Source organism: Theropithecus gelada, chromosome 5 (genome assembly GCF_003255815.1).
Source record: "Theropithecus gelada isolate Dixy chromosome 5, Tgel_1.0, whole genome shotgun sequence".
Classification (NCBI taxonomy): Eukaryota; Metazoa; Chordata; class Mammalia; order Primates; family Cercopithecidae; genus Theropithecus; species Theropithecus gelada.
Window position 1 is genome coordinate 19,077,006 of NC_037672.1, and position 11,807 is coordinate 19,088,812.

Below are 11,807 nucleotides of genomic sequence, written 5' to 3' on the forward strand. Positions count from 1 at the left end.
GCAGTCTCCCAGGCCATCAGCAACCAATGGGACCTTCATGCCCCTACCATCCTCAATCTTTGGGAAAGGTAGAAAGAACTAATGTATTTTAAAAACACACCTCACCAAGCTCAATCTCCAACTTAAAAAAGACTGGACAGTACTTTTACTGTTTTGCCTCCTTAGAATTAGAGCCTGTCCTTGAGATGCTACACGGTATGGTCCATTCGAACTTTTATATGGACAGACCTTCCTGTTGGGCCCCAACCTCATGCCACACACCAGTCCTCTAGGCGACTATCTTCCAGTCCTCCAGCAGGCTAGACACGAAATTCTCCAGGCTGCTAATCTTCTCTTGCCTGCTCCAGATTCCCGGCCATATGAAGACACCCTAGCTGGATGATCAGTTTTTCTTAAGAATCTGACCCCTCGAACTCTACAACCTTGATGGACTGGACCCTACTTACTCATCTATAGTACCCCAACTGCCATCCTCCTGCAGGACCGTCCCCATTGGGTTCACCATTCCAGAATAAAGCTGTGTCCATTGGACAGCCAGCCTGATCTCTCCTCTTCCTCCTGGAAGTCGCAAGTACCCTCCCTTACTTCCCTTAAACTCACTCGCATTTCTGAAGAACAGTAATAACCTTTATGAGCCTAAATACATCCCTTCATTATATTAGGTCTATTCATCTTTACCCTACTTTTTGCAACAGGACTTTATGCAGTCACCCCCACTATTTGGACTCTGCCCCCAAAACTTGTCATCCCTACTATCTTCTGTCTAGTCATACTCCGATTCACTATTCTCAACTACTCATAAATGCCCTGCCCTTGTTTATACTGCCGGTTTACACTTTTTTCCTCCAAACCATCATAACTGATATCTCCTGGTTTTACCTCAAACCGCCACCCATAACTCTCTCTCGGAGTGGATAGAAGATCTTCAGTGGCAAGGTACACTCCAATTCTTCTATCGTGTTGAAGTCCTTTTTTGACTTTTCTACTCACTCTTATCCTTACCCCCATTCTCCAGTCACTCTCTACTTCTCCCTAGTTACCTCCAGCATACTATCAGTCTCACCCACTCTGTCCTCACTGCCTCCAATCCTTCTCTAGCAAAGAATTGTTGGCTATGCATTTCCCTTTCTTCCTGCTCTTACACAGCTGCCCCCGCTCTACAGGCTGACTGGGCTACCTCTCCTGTCTACCGGCACATCCAAACCTCCTTTAATAGCCCTCATCCTTACCTGCCTGAGGAACTTCTTTATCTTCTAGACTTTATCTACTGATTTGGTGAGAACTCCCCAGACATTTCGCACCAGCAAGGTACCACACTTCTCTGCCTCTACTTACAGCACCTTTCTCCTTATATCAATTCCACCCCCACCCTCCTGCCGTATTTGAACCCCTAACCACACAAACAACTATCCCTGTTGCCACTCCTTTACACATCTCCTGACAACAACCTACTGGAATCCCTTTAGGTAACCGTCTACCACCCAAATATTCCTTTATTCTGTATCTCTAGAACCCAGCCACATACATTACCAAACAGATGGGAGCATTCCAACTTCATATTACTGATAAGCCCTCTATCATTATTGACAAACTAAAATACATTGACCGTCACTATTGTTTAGGAAGACATCTACCTTGCATCTCACTCCATCCTTGGCTTACCGCCCTCTCCCCCGTCCACCCGCCTGTCTGACTCTCCTCCTAGCCCCTCCTCTTGCTTGCTTTATACCCAGCCCCATGAATAGTGGTGAAAGGTTACTCATAGACACTATGTGTTTTCTCATACACCACGAGAACCAAACCCCTCCCTCTACGTATTTGCACCATCAATCCCCATTACAACCTCTAAAGGCTGCTGCCCTTGCTGGATCTCTAGGATTTTGGGTGCAGGACTCCTCTTTCAGTACACCTTTTCACCTTTTCACTTTACATTTCCAGCTCTGCCTGACAAAAGGTCTCTTCTTTTTATGTGGCTCTTCCACCTACATGTGCCTACCTGCCAATTGAACGGGCACATGTACTCTAGTCTTCCTTACCCCCAAAATCCAGTTCGCAGATGGGAATGAACAACTGCCTATCCCCTTCATGACACCAACATGACAAAAAAGAGTCATCCCACTAATCCCTTTACTTGTGGGTCTAAGACTTTCTGCCTCCACAAATGCACTTGGAACTGGAATAGCAGACATCTCAACCTCTGTCACAACATTCTGCAGCCTCTCTAATGACTTCTCTGCTAGCATTACAGATACATCACAAACTTTATCTGTCCTCCAAGCCCAGGTTGACTCTTTAGCTGCAGTTGTCCTCCAGAACCACTGAGGCCTTGATTAACTCACTGCTGAAAAAGGAGGACTCTGTATATTTCTTAATGAAGAGTGTTGTTTTTACTTAAATCAATCTGGCCTGATATGTGATAACATCAAAAGACTCAAAGACAGAGCACAAAAACTTGTTAATCAAGCAACTAATTCTGCAGGACCCACCTGGCCACTCTCTGGCTGGGTATTCTGGCTTCTTCCAATGGTTAGTCCTCTGATACCTATCTTTCTCCTTCTCTTATTTGAGCCTTGTGTCTTCCAATTAATCTCTCAATTCCTACGAGACCACATCCAGGCTATCACTAATCACCCTATATGACAAATGCTGCTTTTAACAACCCCACAATATCACCCCTTACCCCCAAATCTTACCTCAGTTTAATTTCTCCCACTTTAGGTTCCCATGCTGCTCCTAATCCCACCCGAAGCAGCCCTGAGAAACATCTCCCATCACCTCTCCATACCGCCCCCAAAATTTTCACCCCAAGTTTTCACTACTCTTTGTCATTTTATTTCTTCATGATTAACATAAAAAGACAGGAATGTAAGGTCCTCTGAGCTGGCCGCACCATGGTCAAGCCATAGTGACATCCCCCCATCCCCCCACTCTCCCCACCCCCCTACCCCGGACATTGTGATGATGTACTTTGTGATATTCCCCAGTCCTTGGGAACGTACTTTATAACATTCCTCCTCGCCCTTGTGACAATACACCCTCCCCACCCTTGTGAATGTACTTTGTACGACACATCCTCCCTGCCCTTGTGAATGTGCTTTGTAACATCCTCCCCGCCCTTGAGAATGTACTTTGTAACATCCACCCCCTGCCCACAAAAATTGCTCCTAACTCCACCGCCTATCCCAAACCTATAAGAACTAATGATAATCCCACCACCCTTTGCTGACTCTTTTGTCAGACTCAGCCCATCTGCACAGGGGTGTAATAATACACAGCCACTGCTTCTCACACAAAGCCTGCTTGGTGGTCTCTTTACTTGGACGCATGTAACAGCTCCCATTTTCTTTCTCCTGAATTAAGTTATTTAAATAGCCTAATGTGTCTGCTCTTAGCCAACCATGCCACTCTGCAATCCAACATCTCATTGTATTCAACATGATAATGTGGCCATGCTGCTAAAAACTTCCATACACTGTCCTGTAAAGCCCTTCATCAGCAGTTCACATCTATCTCTCCAGCCTTACCTTGTTCTCTTTGCACCAGATACACTGACATTCCATCTTTACTTGTGCTCATGCCGATTCTTCTCAACACATGGCCTCTACTTTTTAGCGCTCTTTTCTTTTTGATCCTGTTAATATAAACTAATTCTTAATAGGCACATCCCATCGCATCCTCCTCTGACTTACTTGCCTAGGTCAAATCTGTGTGCTAAGTTCTTATAGTACCATTTACCTCTCTCGAAGCACTTAACACTACTGCTATTTTACATTTATTTCTGTGATTATTTGATCAAGGTCTATCACCATCACTAGGATGCAAATTCTATGAAGTCTGAGAATGCCTTCTTTTCCCTCACCATTATATTCCAAGTGCCAATAACAGTGCTGATGCATATTAGGCACTCAATTATAATGTGAATAAGTGGATGATAACTAATACACCTTTTTAGTCTTACTTTATGCCAAGTACTATTCTAAACCTTTTATTGTATTATCCCCTTTAACTTCTAAAACAACTCTATGAAGGTGGTCTAATTGTTTTTCCATTCTATAGAAGAATGAAGAGGTGAAATAATTGTTCAAGCTCTTATGGCTAATAAGTGATAGAACCAGAATACAGAACCAGTCTGACTTCTGAGTGTGTGTTCTTGATGCTACAGCTGCCTCTGTGCATTTGTCAGATGGATGAGTGACAGACAGCAGAACAGTCAAATGAGCAAATGTCAGCAGCAGTTCTTTTCTGGAAATAGTTGTTATTTGGAAAGATGATGGAGGGAGAAAAGATATCTATGACTACAGTAGCAATCAGGTGATTTGAAAGTGATTGAGATTGGTAATGGAAAAGATTGAAAAAGCAAATCTTTTTTTTTTTTTTTTTTTTTTGAGCTGGAGTACAGTGGTGCAATCATGGCTCACTGATGCCTCCTGGACTCGAAGGATCCTCCCACCCCAGCCTCTGGAGCAGCTAGGATTACAAGTGGGTACCAAAAAGCTTGACTAATTGTTAAAATTTTGTGTAGAGAATGAGGTCTCACTATATTGCCCACAGCGCTCTTGAACTCCTGGACTCAAGTGTTCCTCCTGTCTTGGCCTCTCAAAGTGCCGGGATAACAGGCTTGAACCACTACACCTGGCTGAAAAAGCACATCTTCAAGGCAGTGAAGAAACAAAACTCAGACCTGAAGTAGAAGTTGACAGCAATTCTAAGAGCATGACCAGTGAAACTTGGAAAAGTAGTGCTGAGAGCCTTTTATAAATGCTGTGGGGCCCTTCAATTTCAAAGGTTTGGTCCATTATATCCTCTAAATGAGTTTCATAGAACTTTCCCATATCTCCTTCCACAACTAGACGCACCTACTGTAAGTTTTAAATCCCTCTGGAACATACCATTTTTATATCTTATTTTTGGGTTAGTACACAGTATAGTTGGCTCTCTTAGGTAGAGTCCATTTGTGTTATTTTATGACAATTTAGCTATTATTTATCGATCACTGATATTTCAACAATTACATTTTATTTCTGATTTCTCCTCAAAACAAAAATCAAGACTACCACTTATGAGGGATATGGATTTAGAAGCCAATTGCTGTAAGGTTAGAGTCCCCCACTCCTGCTAAATTTTTAACAATTTCACAATGTTTTTGGCATAGCTATGTATTTTTTTCTCTGGAAATTTATTTAGTCAACACATTTGCAAAGCACTATTCGCCTTTTTAGAAACTTCACTAAGGCAAACAGCCAGTATGTTTAATTATAATAATAATACAAATTATATAGAATATGTAAAAATAGAGCCAGTCTCTAGAAACAGCCATGGCAAAGTGAAACTATTCAGAAGTACCACTTACAAGATTCTATAAAGCCTATTCTTAAAGTGTTATTTATAAATACACATTTGCTTTCTAAGAAACAAGGGCAACCTGACTACAAAAGCACATACATAGTGACATGCCCGAAATGCTTTAACATGAGCAGTGGGTGCAGTGTCGGAAAGCCATTCCCCTATGTCATACAGAATGAAGCAGAATGGGTTTGTTTCATTTTTTCTTAACACAGATATGACAATGCAAACTTCTATTAATTGGATGCTTTTTCAAATGAACTTTGAAAGCATTATCACCTGACTTGTCCCTATTCTATTTCACAGAAATTTTTGAGAGGAAAAAATTGGTCTTGAAAAATATCTACTTGTAACAGATGTGTTTGTTTTGTGTTGTTACATTTGTGCTTGCTAGGTAGTAACGGAAAGAAAGACTCTGCTCTATTGCAGGTATAAATTAGCAGTGAAGGGTGTAAACTCTACAGCCATATTGCCTTTTTAACGTACGTAACTTTGAAAAGTTACTTACGGCCGGGCACGGTGGCTCAAGCCTGTAATCCCAGCACTTTGGGAGGCCGAGACGGGTGGATCACGAGGTCAGGAGATCGAGACTATCCTGGCTAATACGGTGAAACCCCGTCTCTACTAAAAAATACAAAAAAACTAGCCGGGCGAGGTGGCGGGCGCCTGTAGTCCCAGCTACTCAGGAGGCTGAGGCAGGAGAGTGGCGTGAACCCGGGAGGTGGAGCTTGCAGTGAGCCGAGATCCGGCCACTGCACTCCAGCCTGGGCGACAGAGCGAGACTCCGTCTCAAAAAAAAAAAAAAAAAAAAAAAGAAAAAGAAAAAAAAAAGAAAAGTTACTTGATCTTTGTGTCTCTTTTTCACTAGGTAGAATAGGTTAAGAGTAAAAACAACCACATGGAATCCTTGCACAGGTTGGATGCATTGTAAAGTTAGAAGAGTTCCTGACATGTAGCAAAAACATAATCAATGTTAGTTCTTGTAATTTCATCATTATCAGTCACTTGTTCAAAGCTTTTCACAGCTTCCTGTAATCTTCAAATCAAACCAAACCTTCCTTTTTGTCTTTCAAAGAAATCCATAATCAGTAGTCATGCTTCCCATCTAATCCCTTACCATCTACAAATGTAAGCCACTGGCACTAATAAGGTTGTCTCCTTACTGATGTATAAATATATTCTACTACACTACACCTAGAAATATGCCACTTTCAGTGTACCTCTTTTTAAAAATTCTTTCATGTATTAATTAGTTAATATACCCCTATTGATGTACACAAGGATTACAGCTGTTTCTTTTTTACTATTTTAATACTGATACAGTGTATATACTGAATGACAGATTATGTTTAAATCCCAACTTGGTTATTTTATAATTTGCCAGAATGATTTTGAAGCTTATCTGGAAGTTTAAACTCTAGATAATTGTGGAGAATAATTTGATTGAAATAAGGGGAAATTTGGGAGGCCAAGGAAGGTGACTCACCTGAGGTCAGGAGTTCGAGACCAGCCTGGCCAACATGGCAAAACCCTGTCTCTACTAAAAATACAAAAGTTAGCTGGGCATGATGGCAGATGCCTGCAATCCCAGCTACTTGGGAGGCTGAGACAGGAGAACCGCTTGAATTCGGGAGGCAGAGGTTGCAGGGAGCCAATAATGTGCCATTGCATTCCAGCCTGGATGACAACAGCAAAACAATGTCAAGAAAGAAAGAAAAGAAAAGAAAGAAAGAAAGAAAGAAAGAAAGAAAGAAAGAAAGAAAGAAAGAAAGAAAGAAAGAAAGAAAGAAAGAGAGAGAAAGAGAGAAAGAGAGAAAGAGAGAGAGAAAGAGAGAGAGAAAGAGAGAGAGAGAGAGAGAAAGAGAGAGAGAGAGAGAGGGAAAGAGGGAAGGAGGGAGGGAGGGAGGGAAGGAAGGAAGGAAGGAAGGAAGGAAGGAAGGAAGGAAGGAAGGAAGGAAGGAAGGAAGGAAGGAAAGGGAAGGGGAGGGGAGGGAAGGGGAGGGAAGGGAAGGGAAGGAAAGAAAGAAAGAAAAAATTATCTCCCAGATGTAAAATACCCTCTAAAGCTATAATAACCCAAAACATATCTTTCTTCATAAGAAGTAAAACTGGATCAAATAAAACAAAACAGAAATAGAGCTTCTAATCAAAGTCCACACCAAGGCAAACTGCAAAGTGGGAAACACATTGAATACAAGAGTGACACAATAAAGGTAAGTGTTCTTAAAGTGATTCTAAAAGACCAATAAGAAAAATCAAATAGCAAATGGAAATTTAATTATACAACAATTTAATAGATCAAATTGTCACTTTTTTCTAAGCAAAGGCATTTTTGTTTATTGGTGGTAGAAATTAAATTGACAAAAGAAAAGCTTCTCTGAAAACAAATTTAGCATTATTTATCAAAAGTTTCAAAGGATTGATAATTTTTGACACAGTAATCCAATTTATAGGAACCTAACCTAAGTAAAATTTAAGGAGGTAGAAATTAAATACACCATATCATTTTTAAATGGAAAAAAAAGAAGTAGGCACAACCCTGTGTCCATCAATAGGATGATATTAATTAATTGGAATACAAATTTTATGTTCAGAAAATAGCTAGTGACATGAGAAAATGCTCACAAAATAACATTACATACACAAAGCCACACTATTTTTTAATAGGACACTTTAAATGCTAACTTCAAAACCTATGTTGTTCTCCCAAGAAACTAAGCAAAAAGACCGAAGGCAGAAAGGGTGCAGGACATTTTAATCATCAGTGAAATGAGAAAAATAGCATCAGATACAAATGTCAAGGAATTTTGACTAGTGTATTCAGATAGGGACAGAATGAAAGACAGACTTACACTACTCTGTCCAAGAAAATGATGCAGCACGGCAGGAAGTATTAACAAAAAAATTCTGGCATCACATCATAGCCACCCATATTTCAGAGAAGCAAGATTTACAATCAAGAGTTTTCTGCATGAGTAATGAGGCCCTCTACTTGGGGTCCTATTTTTTGGAGTGGATTAAACATAATCAGATGCAGCATCTGTGGCCTTCTGGCCTTCTTGAGAAATTTGAGGGAAGAATGCCTGAAGGCTGCACTTCTTGTCTCTTGACTCATCTCTAACAAAAGGCTAGCCTGAATGTAGAATGTGACTATGGACAAGCTATTTATCCTCTGTCTCAATTTGTTCATCTGTAAAATGGGAATAATAATAGTGGTGATCTCAAGGAGTAGTGATGATGAAATAGAAAATGTTAAGCAAACTCAAACACATAGGAATAGCTCACTAGGTCTTGAAAATCACTATATTTGTAATTAAAAATCTGAATGAGAGTTTTCTGAAAGCGTAGTGCTCCATTAGAAGATGGTATTTTAGGTCTGCTACTACAGGAAGAAGATTCTGATATGGCAATTAGCCTGCACTAGGGAGTACCCTGTGGGGAAGTGAGGTCAATAGGATTGGACGGAAGGAGGAGTTGAAATTCAATGCAGCTGCAACAAAAATATTAACCTATGCCATGCGAAGTTTTAAAGTTTGAATGATCCTTCAGAAATCATGGACCAGTTTTGGGTAGGGGCTGTCCTTGGGAGGGGACTAACCTGGGGCACAGAGTACCCTTAAACTAGGGCAATTACACAGGCATGCCTCAATTGTGAGCTTGCACAACAATGAACTGCCAGCTGGAAATAAGTGCCTTGGTGCTAAGAGGAATCTGGACTTCAGCATCCACAATGGATGGAATCACATGGAATCACTTCCACCACTGCAGACCAAGAGTCTAAGGGAGACACTCATGGTCATGTCAAAGGGATAGACAGGTAAGAGGGACTTTTTCCTAGCCTGAGGTTTCATGTCCAACACAAGATAGCCTTTTAATTAAATTGTAAACTCCCTCAAACAGTCTTACTCAAATCAAGAAGGCAAAAGTTACAGAAGGGAGTACAGGCCCAATTTCATGCTTACCTGTAATAGAGACACGTAAAACTGAAAATCTGATGCCTAAAATTAGGTCAGAGTGTCAAAATGTCAAAAACTTTATAGGAAGAAAACACACACACGTTGGCAGGGTGCAGTGGCTCACACCTGTAATCCCAGCACTTGGGGAGGCCCAGGTGGGTGGATCACGAGGTCAGGAGATCAGACCATCCTGGCTAATATGGTGAAACCCTGTCTCTACTAAAAATACAAAACAAAATTAGCCAGGTGTGGTGGCGCGTGCCTGTAGTCCCAGCTACTCGGGAGGCTGAGGCAGGAGAATGGTATGAACCTGGGAGGCGGAGCTTGCAGTGAGCTGAGACTGCACCATTGCACTCCAGCCTGGGCGACAGAGCGAGACTCCATCTCAACAACAAAAAAAAACAAAGAAAACACACACACGTGCATGTTCACCCACATCCATGTCAACTGAAGAATGATGAAGGTCACAAATTTGGAAAGGAGGACTTTATTTCTCCTAAAGGCTTGAAGACTGCAGTGTGGTCATTCTGACAGCTGGGGTAGCATAGCCTTCTTTCAGAAGCCAGAAACAGACATTTCAAGGGAAGGGCAAAGGGAACGGGAATTTATTCTGAGCAGGGTGACCAAATATTCGTATTTAATACGCTATAGGAGGAGCCATACATATTTACAAAAGCAGAAACGTGCATATGTTCAATTAAGCTTCATGCCCCATCCAAGTCACATGTACGAAGAATGGCAGCGTCGACATGATCCCAGGGTGAACTTTTTGGCCCTCTGATAGCAAAGGGTGAAGCAGAGGACATGAAAAACCTCATTATGCATCCTGTATAGACAGTTAAGAACCACTCCATGGTCTGTGGTCTCTTATCAGGAAGGATATTTGGTTGGTTGTTTTGTCAAATCTGCAAAAAAGAGGGACAGTGTTAGGCAACTGGTTGATATCTAGGGTGCAGCAAGTCTCTCCAAAGTGCTGGTTTCTGTAGAACCCTTAGGAAAGAAAGCCTAATGGTGGTTAGCAAGGGGGTATAAGCAGGCATGTCCCACCTCCCAACCCATCATGGCCAGAAATTCAGCTTCTAAGTCTTCTCTGAGGTCCCCTCAGCCACGACGGGGTCTGTTGAGTCAGCTTCGACTTTATTTTTTTTTCCACATACATACAAACACACACAGAGGTAAATTTCCCCTCTGAAACTAAACCCCTGGCCTCCAGTTTCTGTTTTTAGAAGATCACTGTAACAATATCTGTGTAAACAAAACAAAGGGATGTAACTATTAAAACAGAGAAAAGAGGGCTTCTCCGATGTCTCTAGGACACCAGAAAAGACTCCTAGGTCAGTAAAATACTGAGATTTTGAAGACAGATTTATCTCGCCTTAAAATAGGAAAATTCCCATTGCCTGAGGTAGAGATACTATAAGGTACACAGGAGAAGTGAGATTACGGCCATTGGGGGATCATGGGCCAGGGGTCAGGAGGGGATGAGTCTCCCACCCCGCAGTCATAGAAGAAATTGATGGAGGGTTTCAAACTCAGAAGAAAGAAGACCTTTTCCTACTCCCTGGGAGCAGTGGCTCACACCTGTAATCTCAGCACTTTGGGGGGCCGAGGCGGGGCCTATACAGGGTCAGGATCACCAATATCACTGTCTTCCAGGCACACATATTAGCCTGGACCTACACAGGGTCGGGATCACCAATATCACTGTCCTCCACGCACACACATTAGCCTGGGCCTTCACAGGGTTGGGATCACCAATATCACTGTTTTCCAGGCACACACATTAGCCTGGACCTACACAGGGTCGGGGTCACCAATATCACTGTCTTCCAGGCACACACGTTAGCCTGGACCTACGCAGGGTCGGGATCAACAATATCACTGTCCTCCATGCACACACATTAGCCTGGGCCTACACAGGGTCGGGATCAACAATATCACTGTCCTCCATGCACACACATTAGCCTGGGCCTTCACAGGGTCAGGATCACTGGTATCACTGCCTTCCATCTCCACATCCTGACCCACTGTAAGGTTTTCCAGGGCAGTAACACATATGGAGGGGCCATCTCCTATGATAACAATGCTTTTTTTCTGTAATACTTCTCAAAGGACCTGCTTAAGGCTGTCTTCCTGTTAGCTTTTCTTTTTATAAGTAGAGCAAGTACATTCTAAAATAGCAATAAAAAGTGTTTATAGTAAATACCTAAGCCAGTAACAGTTACTTATTACCATTATCAAGTATTCTGTACCATACATAATTGAACACCCTATAGTTGTATACAACTGGCAGCACAGTAGGTTAGTTTATACAAGCATAACTACAAACATGTGAGTAAATGCATATGCTACAATATTACAATATCTGCAATGTCACTAGGTGATAGGAATTTTTAGCTCCACTATAATCTTGCAGAATCACTACTATAGATGCGGACTGACATTGGCAGAAACATCATTATGTAGTAATGTCTGTAATCTTATGTATATACACACATATAGTGTTTG